Source organism: Arachis ipaensis, chromosome B8, assembly GCF_059453495.1.
Source record: "Arachis ipaensis isolate K30076 ecotype BB chromosome B8, ASM5945349v1, whole genome shotgun sequence".
Taxonomy (NCBI): Eukaryota; Viridiplantae; Streptophyta; class Magnoliopsida; order Fabales; family Fabaceae; genus Arachis; species Arachis ipaensis.
The window spans coordinates 65,157,165-65,172,580 of NC_142443.1; the positions used below are offsets into that span (position 1 = coordinate 65,157,165).

Sequence of the window (15,416 nt, forward strand, 5' to 3'; positions counted from 1 at the left end):
ACATTACATTCTTTTCTTCTTCTACTCACACAAAGGAATCTCTATACTGTGACATAGAGGATTTCATATTTTCTTGGTTATTCCCTTCTTTGTCATATAAGCAGGAGCAAGGACAAGAACATTCTTGTTGAAGCAGATCCTGAACCTGAAAGGACTCTGTAAAGGAAACTAAGAGAAGCTAAAATACAACAATCCAGAGACAACCTTACAGGAATTTTTGAACAAGAAGAGGATATGGCAGCCAAAAATAATAATAATGCAAGGAGGATACTTGGTGACTTTACTACACCTAATTCCAATTTACATGGAAGAAGCATCTCCATTCTTGCCATTGGAGCAAACAATTTTGAGCTGAAACCTCAATTAGTTTCTCTTATGCAACAAAACTGTAAGTTTCATGGACTTCCATCTAAAGATCCTTTTCATTTCTTAACTGAATTCTTGCAGTTCTGTGATACTGTTAAGACTAATGGAGTAGATCCTGAAGTCTACAGGCTCATGCTTTTCCCTTTTGCTGTAAGAGACAGAGCTAGAATATGGTTAGACTCTCAACCTAAGGATAGCCTGAACTCTTGGGATAAGCTGGTCAAGGATTTCTTAGCCAAGTTCTTTCCTCCTCAAAAGCTTAGTAAGCTTAGAGTGGATGTTCAAACCTTCAGACAGAAAGAAGGTGAATCCCTCTATGAAGCTTGTGAGAGATACAAGGAACTGACCAAAAAGTGTCCTTTTGACATGCTTTCATAATGGACCATCCTGGATATATTCTATGATGGTCTGTCTGAATTAGCTAAGATATCATTGGATACTTCTGCAGGTGGATCCATTCACCTAAAAAAAACGCCTGCAGAAGCTCAAGAACTCATTGACATGGTTGCTAATAACCAGTTCATGTACACTTCTGAGAGGAATCCTGTGAGTAATGGGACGCCTCAAAAGAAGGGAGTTCTTGAAATTGATACTCTGAATGCCATATTGGCTCAGAATAAAATATTGACTCAGCAAGTCAATATGATTTCTCAGAGTCTGAATGGAATGCAAGCTGCATCCAACAGTACTCAAGAGGCATCTTTTGAAGAAGAAGCTCATGATCCTGAGAACCCTGCAATAGCAGAGGGGAATTACATGGGTGAACCATATGGAAACACTTATAATCCCTCATGGAGAAATCACCCAAATCTCTCATGGAAGGATCAACAAAAGCCTCAACAAGGCTTTAATAATGGTGTAAGAAACAGGTTTAGCAATAGCAAGCCTTTTCCATCATCCACTCAGCAACAGATAGAGAACTCTGAACAAAATACCTCTAATTTAGCAAACTTAGTCTCTGATCTATCTAAGGCCACTCTGAGTTTCATGAATGAAACAAGGTCCTCCATTAGAAATTTGGAGGCACAAGTGGGCCAGCTGAGTAAAAAGATCACTGAAACCCCTCCTAATGCTCTCCCAAGCAATACAGAAGAAAATCCAAAAGGAGAGTGCAAGGCCATTGATATAACCATCATGGCCGAATCCAAGAAGGAAGGGGAGGACGTGAATCCCAAGGAGGAAGACCTCCTGGGACGTCCAGTGATCAACAAGGAGTTTCCCTTTGAGGAACCAAAGGACTCTGAGGCTCATCTAGAGACCATAGAGATCCCATTAAACCTCCTTACGCCCTTCATGAGCTCTGATGAGTATTCTTCTTCTGAAGAGAATGAGGATGTTACTGAAGAGCAAGTTGCCAAGTTCCTTGGTGCAATCATGAAGTTGAATGCCAACTTATTTGGTAAAGAGACTTGGGGAGATGAACCTCCCCTGTTCACCAATGAACTAAATGCATTGGATCAACTGAGATTTCCTTAGAAGAAACAGGATCCTGGAAAGTTTCTAATACCTTGTACCATAGGCACCATGACCTTTGAGAAGGCTCTATGTGACCTTGGGTCAAGAATAAACCTCATGCCACTCTCTGCAATGGAGAAACTGGGAATCTTTGAGGTGCAAGCTGCTAGAATCTCATTAGAGATGGCAGACAATTCAAGAAAAGAGACTTATGGACAGGTAGAGGACGTGTTAGTAAAGGTTGAAGGCCTTTACATCCTTGCTGATTTCATAATCCTAGATACTGGGAAGGATGAGGATGAATCCATCATCCTTGGAAGACCCTTCCTAGCCATAGCAAGAGCTGTGATTGATGTTGACAGAGGTGAACTGGTCCTTCAATTGAATGAGGACTCTCTTGTGTTTAAAACTCAAGGTCATCCCTCTGTAAATATGGAAAAGAGGCACAGTAAGCCTCTCTCAGTACAGAGTCAACTAAAGCCCCCACAGTCAAACTCTAAGTTTGGTGTTGGGAGGCCTCAGCCAAACTCTAAGTTTAGTGTTAAACTCCCCTATCCAAACTCTAAGTTTGGTGTTGGGAGTCTATAAAATTGACCTGATCACCTGTGTAGCTCCATGAGAGCCCACTGTCAAGCTATTGACATTAAAGAAGCGCTTGTTGGGAGGCAACCCAATTTTTTTATTTATCTAATTTTATTTTTATTTTATTGTTCTTTCATTTTTTTATTAGGTTCATGATCATGTGGAGTCACAAAATAAATAGAAGAATAAAAAACAGCAGAAGAAAAATCACACCCTAGAGGAAGGGCTTACTGGCGTTTAAACGCCAGTAAGGAGCATCTGGCTGGCATTTAACGCCAGAAGAGAGCATAGATCTGGCGTTGAACACCCAAAACAAGCAGCATCCTGGCGTTCAGATGCCAGGAATGCACACTGAGGAAAGCTGGCGCTGAACGCCAGAAACAAGCATAGAACTGGCATTCAATGCCAGAAACATGCTGCATCTGGGCGCTGAATGCCCAGAACAAGCATCAATTCGGCGTTTAAACGCCAGAATTGCATGCAAAGGCATTTTACATGCCTAATTGGTGCAGGGATGTAAATCCTTGACACCTCAGGATCTGTGGACCCCACAGAATCATCTCAGCATCTGTGGACCCCACAGGATCCCCACATACCTCCACTCATACTCTTCCCTCTTCTCAATGTTCATCCTCTCTTCCCAATAAACACCTTTCCCTAAAACCCTTCACCAATCAAATCAAGCTCTCTTCCCTACTACCCCTTCACCACTCACATCCATCCACTCTTCCCCATAAACCTACCTCATAAACCCCACCTACCTTCAAAATTCAAAATCACTTTCCCACCCAAACCCACCCTAAATGGCCGAACCTAACCCCTCTCCCTCCACTATATAAACCACTCCATTCTTCTTCATTTTTCACACAACAAAACCCTCTCATCCCCTTCTTGGCCGAGACACAACCCTCTCTCCCTCTCTTCTATTTCTTCTAATTCTTCTTCTTCTTTTCTTTCTTCTCTTGCTCGAGGGCGAGCAATATTCTAAGTTTGGTGTGGTAAAAGCATAAAGCTTTTTGTTTTTCCATTATCATTGATGGCACCTAAGACCGGAGAATCCTCTAGAAAAGGGAAAGGGAAGACAAAAGCTTCCACCTCCGAGTCATGGAAGATGGAAAGATTCATCTCCAAAGCCCATCAAGACCACTTCTATGATGTTGTGGCCAAGAAGAAGGTGATCCCCGAGGTCCCTTTCAAACTCAAGAAAAATGAGTATCCAGAGATCCGACATGAGATCCATAGAAGAGGTTGGGAAGTTCTAACAAACCCCATCCAACAAGTCGGAATTCTAATGGTTCAAGAGTTCTATGCTAATGCATGGATCATTAGGAACCATGATCAAAGTAAAAACCCGAACCCAAAGAATTATCTCACTATGGTTCGGGGGAATTACTTAGATTTTAGTCCGAAAAATGTGAGGTTGGCGTTCAACTTGCCAATGATAGAAGAGAACGCATGCCCCTACACAAGGAGGGTCAACTTTGATCAAAGGTTGGACCAAGTCCTCATGGACATATGTGTGGAAGGAGCTCAATGGAAGATTGACTCAAAAGGCAAACCGGTTCAACTAAGAAGATTGGACCTTAAGCCTGTAGCTAGAGGATGGTTGGAGTTCATTCAACGCTCAATCATTCCCACTAGCAACCAGTCTGAAGTTACTATAGACCGGGCCATCATGATCCATAGCATCATGATTGGAGAAAAGGTGGAAGTTCATGAGATTATACCTCAAGAACTCTACAACGTGGCTGACAAGTCCTCCACTATGGCAAGGTTAGCTTTTCCTCACCTCATTTGCCATCTATGCAATTCGGCTGGGATTGACATAGAGGGAGATATCCTCATTGATGAGGACAAGCCCATCACTAAGAAAAGGATGGAGCAAACAAGAGAGCCTATTCATGGATCTCAAGAGACGCATGAAGAAGCTCATCACCAAGAAATCCCTGAGATGCCTCAAGGGATGCACTTTCCTCCACCGAATTTTTGGGAGCAAATCAACACCTCCCTAGGAGAATTAAGTTCCAACATGGGACAACTAAGGGTGAAACATCAAGAGCACTCAATCATCCTCTATGAAATTATAGAAGATCAAAGAGCTATGAGGGAGGAGCAACAAAGACAAGGAAGAGACATAGAAGAGCTCAAGGACATCATTGGTTCCTCAAGAAGAAAATGCCACCATCACTAAGGTGGACTCATTCCTTGTTCTCAAATTTTCTGTTTTTCGTTTTCTTTATGTTAAGTGCTTATCTATGTTAGTGTCTTATTACATGATCATTAGTATTTAGTAACTTTGCCTTAAAGTAGTGAATATGAATCCATCACCTCTCTTAAATGAAAAATGTTTTAATTCAAAAGAACAAGAAGTGCATGAGTTTCGAATTTATCCCTGAACTTAGTTTAATTATATTGATGTGGTGACAATACTTTTTGTTTTTTGTATGAATGCTTGAACAGTGCATATGTCTTTTGAAGTTGTTGTTTATGAATGTTAAATATGTTGGCTCTTGAAAGAATGATGACAAGGAGACATGTTATTTGATAATCTGAAAAATCATAAAAATGATTCTTGAAGCAAGAAAAAGCAGTGAATACAAAGCTTGCATAAAAAATGGCGAAAAAAATAGAAAGAAAAAGAAAAAGCAAGCAGAAAAAGCCAATAGCCCTTAAAACCAAAAGGCAAGGGTAAATAAAAAGGATCCCAAGGCTTTGAGCATCAGTGGATAGGAGGGCCTAAAGGAATAAAATCTTGGCCTAAGCGGCTAAACCAAGCTGTCGCTAACCATGTGCTTGTGGCGTGAAGGTGTCAAGTGAAAACTTGAGACTGAGCGGTTAAAGTCAAGGTCCAAAGCAAAAGAAGAGTGTGCTTAAGAACCCTGGACACCTCTAATTGGGGACTTTAGCAAAGCTGAGTCACAATCTAAAAAGGTTCACCCAGTTATGTGTCTGTGGCATTTATGTATCCGGTGGTAATACTGGAAAACAAAGTGCTTAGGGCCACGGCCAAGACTCATAAAGTAGCTGTGTTCAAGAATCAACATACTGATAATGGCTCCCTGGTAATGGCTCCAGAAACTTGGTGCTCTAATCTTAATTCATGATTTGTCACAACTTCGATACAACTAACCAGCAAGTGCACTGGGTCGTCCAAGTTATAAAACCTTACGTGAGTAAGGGTCGATCCCACGGAGATTGTCGGCTTGAAGCAAGCTATGGTCACCTTGTAAATCTCAGTCAGGCGGATATCAAATGGTTATGGAGTTTTCGAATAATAATAATAAATAAACAGAAAATAAAGATAGAAATACTTATGTAATTCATTGGTGAGAATTTCAGATAAGTGTATAGAGATGCTTTCGTTCCTCTGAACCTCTGCTTTCCTGCTGTCTTCATCCAATCCTTCCTACTCCTTTCCATGGCAAGCTTTATATAGGGCATCACCGTTGTCAATGGCTACATCCCATCCTCTCTGTGAAAAAGGTCCAAATGCTCTGTCACGGCATGGCTAATCATCTGGAGGTTCTCGATCATACTGGAATAGGGTTCACCCTCCTTTTGCGTCTGTCACTACACCCAGCACTCGCGAGTTTGAAGTTTGTCACAGCTATCCCTTCCCAGATCCTACTCGGAATACCACAGACAAGGTTTAGACTTTCCGGATCTTAGGAATGGCCATCCATGGGTTCTAACTTATACCATGAAGATTTTAATATCTCGGACTCGGTCCTCTGTATTAGATATCTAAGAGATACTCATTCTTGCTTATCTGCATATAGAACGGAAGTGTTTGTCAGGCACGCGTTCATAAGTGAGAATGATGATGAGCGTCACATAATCATCACATTCATCATGTTCTTGGGTGCGAATGGATATCTTAGAAGCGGAATAAGTTGAATTGAATATAAAACAGTAGTACTTTGCATTAAATCATGAGGAACAGCAAAGCTCCACACCTTAATCTATGGAGTGCAGAAACTCTACCGTTGAAAAATACATAAGTGAAAGGTTCAGACCTGGCCGAATGGCCAGCCCCGATGATCTAAGAACTAGACATCCCAAGATGTCAAATACAATAGTAAAAAGTCCTATTTATACTAAACTAGTTACTAGGGTTTACAGAAGTAAGTAATTGATGCATAAATCCACTTCCGGGGCCCACTTGGTGTGTGCTTGGGCTGAGCTTGAAGTTTACACGTGCAGAGGCTTCTTTCGGAGTTGAACGCCAAGTTGTAATGTGTTTTTGGTGTTCAACTCTGGTTCGTGATGTGTTTCTGGCGTTTAACTCCAGACTGCAGCGTAGAACTGGCGTTCAACGCCCTTTTGCGTCTTCTAAACGTGAGCAAAGTGTGGACTATTATATATTGCTGGAAAGCCCTGGATGTTTATTTTCCAACGCCGTTGAGAGCGCACCATTTGGAGTTCTGTAGCTCCAGAAAATCCACTTTGAGTGCAGGGAGGTCAGAATCCAACAACATCAGCAGTCCTTCTTCAACCTCTGAATCTGATTTTTGCTCAAGTCCCTCAATTTCAGCCAGAAAATACCTGAAATCGCAGAAAAACATACAAACTCATAGTAAAGTCCAGAAATATGAATTTAACATAAAAACTAATAAAAACATCCCTAAAAGTAACTAGATCCTACTAAAAACATACTAAAAATAATGCCAAAAAGCGTATAAATTATCTGCTCATCACAACACCAAACTTAAAATGTTGCTTGTCCCCAAGCAACTGAAAATCAAATAGGATAAAAAGAAGAGAATATACTATAAATTCCAAACTATCAATGAAACATAGCTCCAATCAGATGAGCGGGACTTGTAGCTTTTTGCCTCTTGAATAGTTTTGGCATCTCACTTTATCCATTGAGGTTCAGAATGATTGGCATCTATAGGAACTCAGAGTTCAGATAGTGTTAGTGATTCTCCTAGTTTAGTATGTTGATTCGTGAACACAGCTACTTTATGAGTCTTGGCCGTGGCCCTAAGCACTTTGTTTTCCAGTATTACCACCAGATACATAAATGCCACAGACACATAACTGGGTGAACCTTTTCAGATTGTGACTCAGCTTTCTAAAGTCCCCAATTAGAGGTATCCAGGGTTCTTAAGCACACTCTTCTTTCGCTTTGGACCTTGACTTTAACTGCTCAGTCTCAAGTTTTCACTTGACACCTTCACGCCACAAGCACATGGTTAGGGACAGCTTGGTTTAGCCGCTTAGGCCATGATTTTATTCCTTTAGGCCCTCCTATCCACTGATGCTCAAAGCATTGGGATCCTTTTTATTTACCCTTGCCTTTTGGTTTTAAGAGCTTTTGGCTTTTTCTGCTTGCTTTTTTTTTTCTATTTATTTTTTTTTTGCCATTTTTTTTTCTGCAAGCTTTGTATTCACTGCTTTTTCTTGCTTCAAGAATCATTTTTATGATTTTTCAGATTATCAAATAACATGTCTCCTTGTCATTATTCTTTCAAGAGCCAACATATTTAACATTCATAAACAACAACTTCAAAAGACATATGCACTGTTCAAGCATTCATTCAGAAAACAAAAAGTATTGTCACCACATCAATATAATTAAACTAAGTTCAGGGATAAATTTGAAATTCATGTACTTCTTGTTCTTTTGAATTAAAACATTTTTCATTTAAGAGAGGTGATGGATTCATATTCACTACTTTAAGGCAAAGTTACTAAATACTAATGATCATGTAATAAGACACTAACATAGATAAGCACTTAACATAAAGAAAATGAAAAACAGAAAATTTGAGAACAAGGAATGAGTTCACCTTAGTGATGGTGGCGTTTTCTTCTTGAGGAACCAATGATGTCCTTGAGCTCTTCTATGTCTCTTCCTTGTCTTTGTTGCTCCTCCCTCATAGCTCTTTGATCTTCTCTAATTTCATGGAGGATGATTGAGTGCTCTTGATGTTCCACCCTTAGTTGTCCCATGTTGGAACTTAATTCTCCTAGGGAGGTGTTGATTTGCTCCCAAAAATTCTATGGAGGAAAGTGCATCCCTTGAGGCATCTCAGGGATTTCTTGGTGATGAGCTTCTTCATGCGTCTCTTGAGATCCATGAATAGGCTCTCTTGTTTGCTCCATCCTTTTCTTAGTGATGGGCTTGTCCTCATCAATGAGGATATCTCCCTCTATGTCAATCCTAGCCGAATTGCATAGATGGCAAATGATGTGAGGAAAAGCTAACCTTGCCATAGTGGAGGACTTGTCAGCCACCTTGTAGAGTTCTTGAGGTATAATCTCATGAACTTCCACCTCTTCTCCAATCATGATGCTATGGATCATGATGGCCCGGTCTATAGTAACTTCAGACTGGTTGCTAGTGGGAATGATTGAGCGTTGAATGAACTCCAACCATCCTCTAGCTACAGGCTTAAGATCCAATCTTCTTAGTTGAATCGGTTTGCCTTTTGAGTCAATCTTCTATTGAGCTCCTTCCACACATATGTCCATGAGGACTTGGTCCAACTATTGATCAAAGTTGACCCTCCTTGTGTAGGGGCGTGCGTTCTCTTCCATCATTGGCAAGTTGAACGCCAACCTCACATTTTCCGGACTAAAATCTAAGTAATTCCCCCGAACCATAGTGAGATAATTCTTTGGGTTCGGGTTCTTACTTTGATCATGGTTCCTAGTGATCCATGCATTAGCATAGAACTCTTGAACCATTAGAATTCCGACTTGTTGGATGGGGTTTGTTAGAACTTCCCAACCTCTTCTATGGATCTCATGTCGGATCTCCGGATACTCATTTTTCTTGAGTTTGAAAGGGACCTCGGGGATCACCTTCTTCTTGGCCACAACATCATAGAAGTGGTCTTGATGGGCTTTGGAGATGAATCTTTCCATCTTCCATGACTCGGAGGTGGAAGCTTTTGTCTTCCCTTTCCCTTTTCTAGAGGATTCTCCGGTCTTAGGTGCCATCAATTGTAATGGAAAAACAAAAAGCTTTATGCTTTTACCACACCAAACTTAGAATATTGCTCGCCCTCGAGCAAGAGAAGAAAGAAAAGAAGAAGAAGAAGAAGAAATGGAAGAGAGGGAGAGAGGGTTGTGTCTCGGCCAAGAAGGGGATGAGAGGGTTTTGTTGTGTGAAAAATGAAGAAGAATGGAGTGGTTTATATAGTGGAGGGAGAGGGGTTAGGTTCGGCCATTTAGGGTGGGTTTGGGTGGGAAAGTGATTTTGAATTTCGAAGGTAGGTGGGGTTTATGAGGTAGGTTTATGGGGAAGAGTGGATGGATGTGAGTGGTGAAGGGGTAGTAGGGAAGAGAGCTTGATTTGATTGGTGAAGAGTTTTGGGGAAAGGTGTTTATTGGGAAGAGAGGATGAACATTGAGAAGAGGGAAGAGTAGGAGTGGAGGTAGGTGAGGATCCTGTGGGGTCCACAGATGCTGAGATGATTCTGTGGGGTCTACAGATCCTGAGGTGTCAAGGATTTACATCCCTGCACCAATTAGGCATGTAAAATGCCTTTGCATGCAATTCTGGCGTTTAAACGCCAAATTGATGCTTGTTCTGGGCGTTCAGCACCCAGATGCAGCATGTTTCTGGCGTTGAACGCCAGTTCTATGCTTGTTTCTGGCGTTCAGTGCCAGCTTTCCTCAGTGTGCATTCCTGGCGTCTGAACGCCAGGATGCTGCTTGTTTTGTGCATTCAACGCCAGATCCATGCTCTGTTCTGGCGTTGAACGCCAGCCAGATGCTCCTTACTGGAGTTTAAACGCCAGTAAGCCTTTCCTCTAGGGTGTGATTTTTCTTCTACTGTTTTTTGTTTTTCTATTTATTTTGTGACTCCACATGATCATGAACCTAATAAAAAATGAAAGAACAATAAAATAAAAATAAAATTAGATAAATAAAAAAATTGGGTTGCCTCCCAACAAGCGCTTCTTTAATGTCAATAGCTTGACAGTGGTCTCTCATGGAGCCACACAGGTGATCAGGTCAATTTTATAGACTCCCAACACCAAACTTAGAGTTTGGATAGGGGAGTTCAACACCAAACTTAGAGTTTGGCTGAGGCCTCCCAACACCAAACTTAGAGTTTGACTGTGGGTGCTTTAGTTGACTCTGTACCGAGAGAGGCTTACTGTGCCTCTTCTCCATGTTTACAGAGGGATGACCTTGAGTTTTAAACACAAGGGAGTCCTTATTCAATTGAAGGACTAGTTCACCTCTGTCAACATCAATCACAGCTCTTGCTGTGGCTAGGAAGGGTCTTCCAAGGATGATGGATTCATCCTCATCCTTCCCAGTATCTAGGATTATGAAATTAGCAGGGATGTAAAGGCCTTCAACCTTTACTAACACGTCCTCTACCTGTCCATAAGCCTCTTTTCTTGAATTGTCTGCCATCTCTAATGAGATTCTAGCAGCTTGCACCTCAAAGATTCCAGTTTCTCCATTACAGAGAGTGGCATGAGGTTTATTCTTGACCCAAGGTCACATAGAGCCTTCTCAAAGGTCATGGTGCCTATGGTACAATGTATTAGGAACTTTCCAGGATCCTGTTTCTTCTGAGGCAATCTCAGTTGATCCAATGCATTTAGTTCATTGGTGAACAGGGGAGGTTCATCTCCCCAAGTCTCTTTACCAAATAAGTTGGCATTCAACTTCATGATTGCACCAAGGAACTTGGCAACTTGCTCTTCAGTAACATCCTCATTCTCTTCAGAAGAAGAATACTCATCAGAGCTCATGAAGGGCGTAAGGAGGTTTAATGGGATCTCTATGGTCTCTAGATGAGCCTCAGAGTCCTTTGGTTCCTCAAAGGGAAACTCCTTGTTGATCACTGGACGTCCCAGGAGGTCTTCCTCCTTGGGATTCACGTCCTCCCCTTCCTTCTTGGATTCGGCCATGATGGTTATATCAATGGCCTTGCACTCTCCTTTTGGATTTTCTTCTGTATTGCTTGGGAGAGCATTAGGAGGGGTTTCAGTGATCTTCTTACTCAGCTGGCCCACTTGTGCCTCCAAATTTCTAATGGAGGACCTTGTTTCATTCATGAAACTCAGAGTGGCCTTAGATAGATCAGAGACTAAGTTTGCTAAATTAGAGGTATTTTGTTCAGAGTTCTCTGTCTATTGCTGAGTGGATGATGGAAAAGACTTGCTATTGCTAAACCTGTTTCTTCCACCATTATTAAAGCCTTGTTGAGGCTTTTGTTGATCCTTCCATGAGAGATTTGGGTGATTTCTCCATGAGGGATTATAGGTGTTTCCATATGGTTCACCCATGTAATTCACCTCTGCTATTGCAGGGTTCTCAGGATCATGAGCTTCTTCTTCAAAAGATGCCTCTTGAGTACTGTTGGATGCAGCTTGCATTCCATTCAGACTCTGAGAAATCATATTGACTTGCTGAGTCAATATTTTATTCTGAGCCAATATGGCATTCAGAGTATCAATTTCAAGAACTCCCTTCTTCTGAGGCGTCCCATTACTCACAGGATTCCTCTCTGAAGTGTACATGAACTGGTTATTAGCAACCATGTCAATGAGTTCTTGAGCTTCTGTAGGCGTTTTCTTTAGGTGAATGGATCCACCTGCAGAAGTATCCAATGACATCTTAGCTAATTCAGACAGACCATCATAGAATATATCCAGGATGGTCCATTCTGAAAGCATGTCAGAAGGACAGTTTTTGGTCAGTTCCTTATATCTCTCCCAAGCTTCATAGAGGGATTCACCTTCTTTCTGTCTGAAGGTTTGAACATCCACTCTAAGCTTACTCAGCTTTTGAGGAGGAAAGAACTTGGCTAAGAAAGCCTTGACCAGCTTATCCCAAGAGTTCAGGCTATCCTTAGGTTGAGAGTCCAACCATATTCTAGCTCTGTCTCTTACAGCAAAAGGGAAAAGCATGAGCCTGTAGACTTCAGGATCTACTCCATTAGTCTTAACAGTATCACAAATCTGCAAGAATTCAGTTAAGAACTGAAAAGGATCTTCAGATGGAAGTCCATGAAACTTGCAGTTTTATTGCATCAGAGAAACTAATTGAGGTTTCAGCTCAAAATTGTTTGCTCCAATGGCAGGAATGGAGATGCTTCTTCCATGTAAATTGGAATTAGGTGCAGTAAAGTCACCAAGCATCCTCCTTGCATTATTATTATTTTCGGCTATCATATCCTCTTCTTGTTCGAAAATTCCTGTAAGGTTGTCTCTGGATTGTTGTATTTTAGCTTCTCTTAGTTTCCTTTTCAGAGTCCTTTCAGGTTCAGGATCTGCTTCAACAAGAATGTTCTTGTCCTTACTCCTGCTCATATGAAAAAGAAAGGAATAACAAAGAAAACATGGAATCCTTTATGTCACAGTATAGAGATTCCTTTGTGTGAGTAGAAGAAGAAAAGAATGTAATGTAAAGAAAGAGAAAGGAGGAGAATCCAAACACAAGGGTGAGGGGAGCAGAGATATGAGATGAAGAAAAGTGTTAGTAAATGAATAAATAAATAGAAGAAGAAGGGAGGTGAGAAAATTCGAAAAATAAAAATTAAACTTTAAAGTTAAATTTCGAAAATAGTTTTTGAAAAAGGTTAGTAGTTTTCGAAAATTAGGAATGAAATAAAATTAAAATCAAAAATTAAAATAATTAGTTAATTAAAAAGAAATTTTGAAAAAGAGGGAAGAGATTTTCGAAAATTAAAGGTAAAAAGTTAGTTGGGCAGTTTTAGTAAAGATAAGAATCAAATAAAAAGTTAAGTGGTTAGTTGAAAGAGATTTGAAATTCAATTTTTAAAAGATAAGAAGATAAGAAGTTAGAAAAGGTATTTGAAAAAGATAAGATAAAAAGATATTTTTGAAAACATATGATTGAAATTAGTTTTGAAAAAGATTTGATTTTTAAAATCACAATTAATGACTTGATTCACAAGAAATCACAAGATATGATTCTAGAACTTAAAGTTTGAATCTTTCTTAACAAGTAAGTAACAAACTTGAAATTTTTGAATCAAAACCTTAATTGTTGATGATATTTTCGAAAATATGATGTAAAATTAAGAAAAATATTTTTTAAAAATATTTTTAAAATTTTCGAAAATAAATAAGAAAAATGAAAAAGATTTTAAAAAAGATAAGATTTTTAAATTGAAAATTTGATTTGACTCATAAGAAACAATTGAATTTTAAAAATTTTTGAAAAAAATAAGTCAATCCAAATTTTAGAAATTTATGAGAGAAAAAAGGAAAGATATTTTTTTGATTTTTGAATTTTTTATGATGAAAGAGAAAAACAAAAAAATTGACTCACAACATGAAAATTATAAATCAAAACACATGATGCATGCAAGAACACTATGAATGTCAAGATGAACACCAAGAACACTTTGAATGTCAAGATGAACATCAAGAACTTATTTTTGAAAAATTTTCAAGAAAAGAAAACATGCAAGACACCAAACTTAGAAATTTTTCATGCATAGACACTATGAATGCAAGAATGTATATGAAAAACAAGAAAAGACACAAAACACGAAAATATGAAGATCAAACAAGAAGACTGGCCAAGAACAACTTGAAGATCATGAAGAACACTATGAATGCATGAATTTTCGAAAAATGCATAAATTTTTTAGAAAAAATGCAATTGACACCAAACTTAAAAATTGACTCAAGACTCAAACAAGAAACACAAAATATTTTTGATTTTTATGATTTTATAAATTTTTTTAAATTTTTTTCGAAAATTAATGTGAAAAAGAAAAATAAAGATTCCAAAATTTTTAATATGAACTCCAGGAATCTTGCACTCTCAGTCTAAAGCTCCAATCTGAGGGTTAGACATGGCTTAATAGCCAGCCAAGCTTTAGTATGCTATTACATGCATTGAAGTGATTAGTTGAATCCTCAGTCCAAAGGAATTTAGACATGGCTTTACAGCCAGCCAGGATTCAACAAATCATCATGAAACACTAGAATTCATTCTTAAAATTTCTGAAGAAAAATATATTTTATTTTTTGAAAATATTTTTTTCCGAATATTAATTGGGAAAAACGAAAAAGAAGAAAACATTTTTGAAAATATTTTGAAAACTTTTTGAAAATAAAATAAGAAGAAAATTACCCAATTTGAGCAACACGATGAACCGTCAGTTGTCCAAACTCGAACAATCCCCGGCAACGGCGCCAAAAACTTGGTGCACGAATTGTGAATCACACTTTTCACAACTCATACCACAAACTTGCGAGTGCTGGGCATAGTGACAGACGCAAAAGGATAGTAAATCTTATTCCGGTATGATTGAGAACCTACAGATGATTAGCCGTGCGATGACAGCGCACCTGGACCATTTTCACTGAGAGGACGGATGGTAGCCATTGACAATGGTGATCCACCAACATACAGCTTGCCATAGGAGGAACATGCGTGTGTGAACAAGAAGACAGAGGAAAGCAGAGATTCAGAAGACAAAGCATCTCCAAAACTCCAACATATTCTCCATTACTGCATAACAAGTAACCTTTAATTCATGCTCTCTTGTTCATTTGCAAGTCAACTGATAACCACAAATTAATATCCTGACTAAGAGTTGCAAGATAACCATAGCTTGCTTCAGACCAACAATCTCCGTGGGATCGACCCTTACTCACGTAAGGTATTACTTGGACGACCCAGTGCACTTGCTGGTTAGTGGTACGAGTTGTGAAAAGTGTGATTCACAATTTCGCACACCAAGTTTTTGGCGCCGTTGCCGGGGATTGTTCGAGTTTGGACAACTGACGGTTTATTTTGTTGCTTAGATTAGGAAAAATTTTTCTTTTGGTTTAGAGTCTTCTATTATTGTTTTTGGTTGAAATTATTTTTCTTAAATCCTTATTTTCTCTTTTTAAATTTTTCAAAATTTTTTTAGCTAATAATTGAATTTTTCTGTTTGAGTTTAGTGTCATGTTTTAAGTTTGGTGTCAACTGCATGTTTTTATTTCCCTTTAAATTTTCGAATTGCATGTTCTTTGTTCTTTCTTAATCTTCAAGTTGTACTTGTTTATTTT

General features: G+C 39.2%; 2 non-coding genes across 2 annotated transcripts; one reads left to right on the forward strand and one right to left on the reverse strand.

The window, feature by feature from the left end:
• Window positions 1-630: 630 nt before the first annotated feature.
• On the reverse strand, window positions 631-738 carry LOC148548386 (small nucleolar RNA R71). The gene has a single exon (XR_015898926.1). It is a non-coding gene; the product is annotated as a small nucleolar RNA R71 (small nucleolar RNA).
• An 11,312-nt stretch (window positions 739-12,050) lies between these two features.
• Window positions 12,051-12,158, forward strand: LOC148548387 (small nucleolar RNA R71). The gene has a single exon (XR_015898796.1). It is a non-coding gene; the product is annotated as a small nucleolar RNA R71 (small nucleolar RNA).
• Window positions 12,159-15,416: the final 3,258 nt, after the last annotated feature.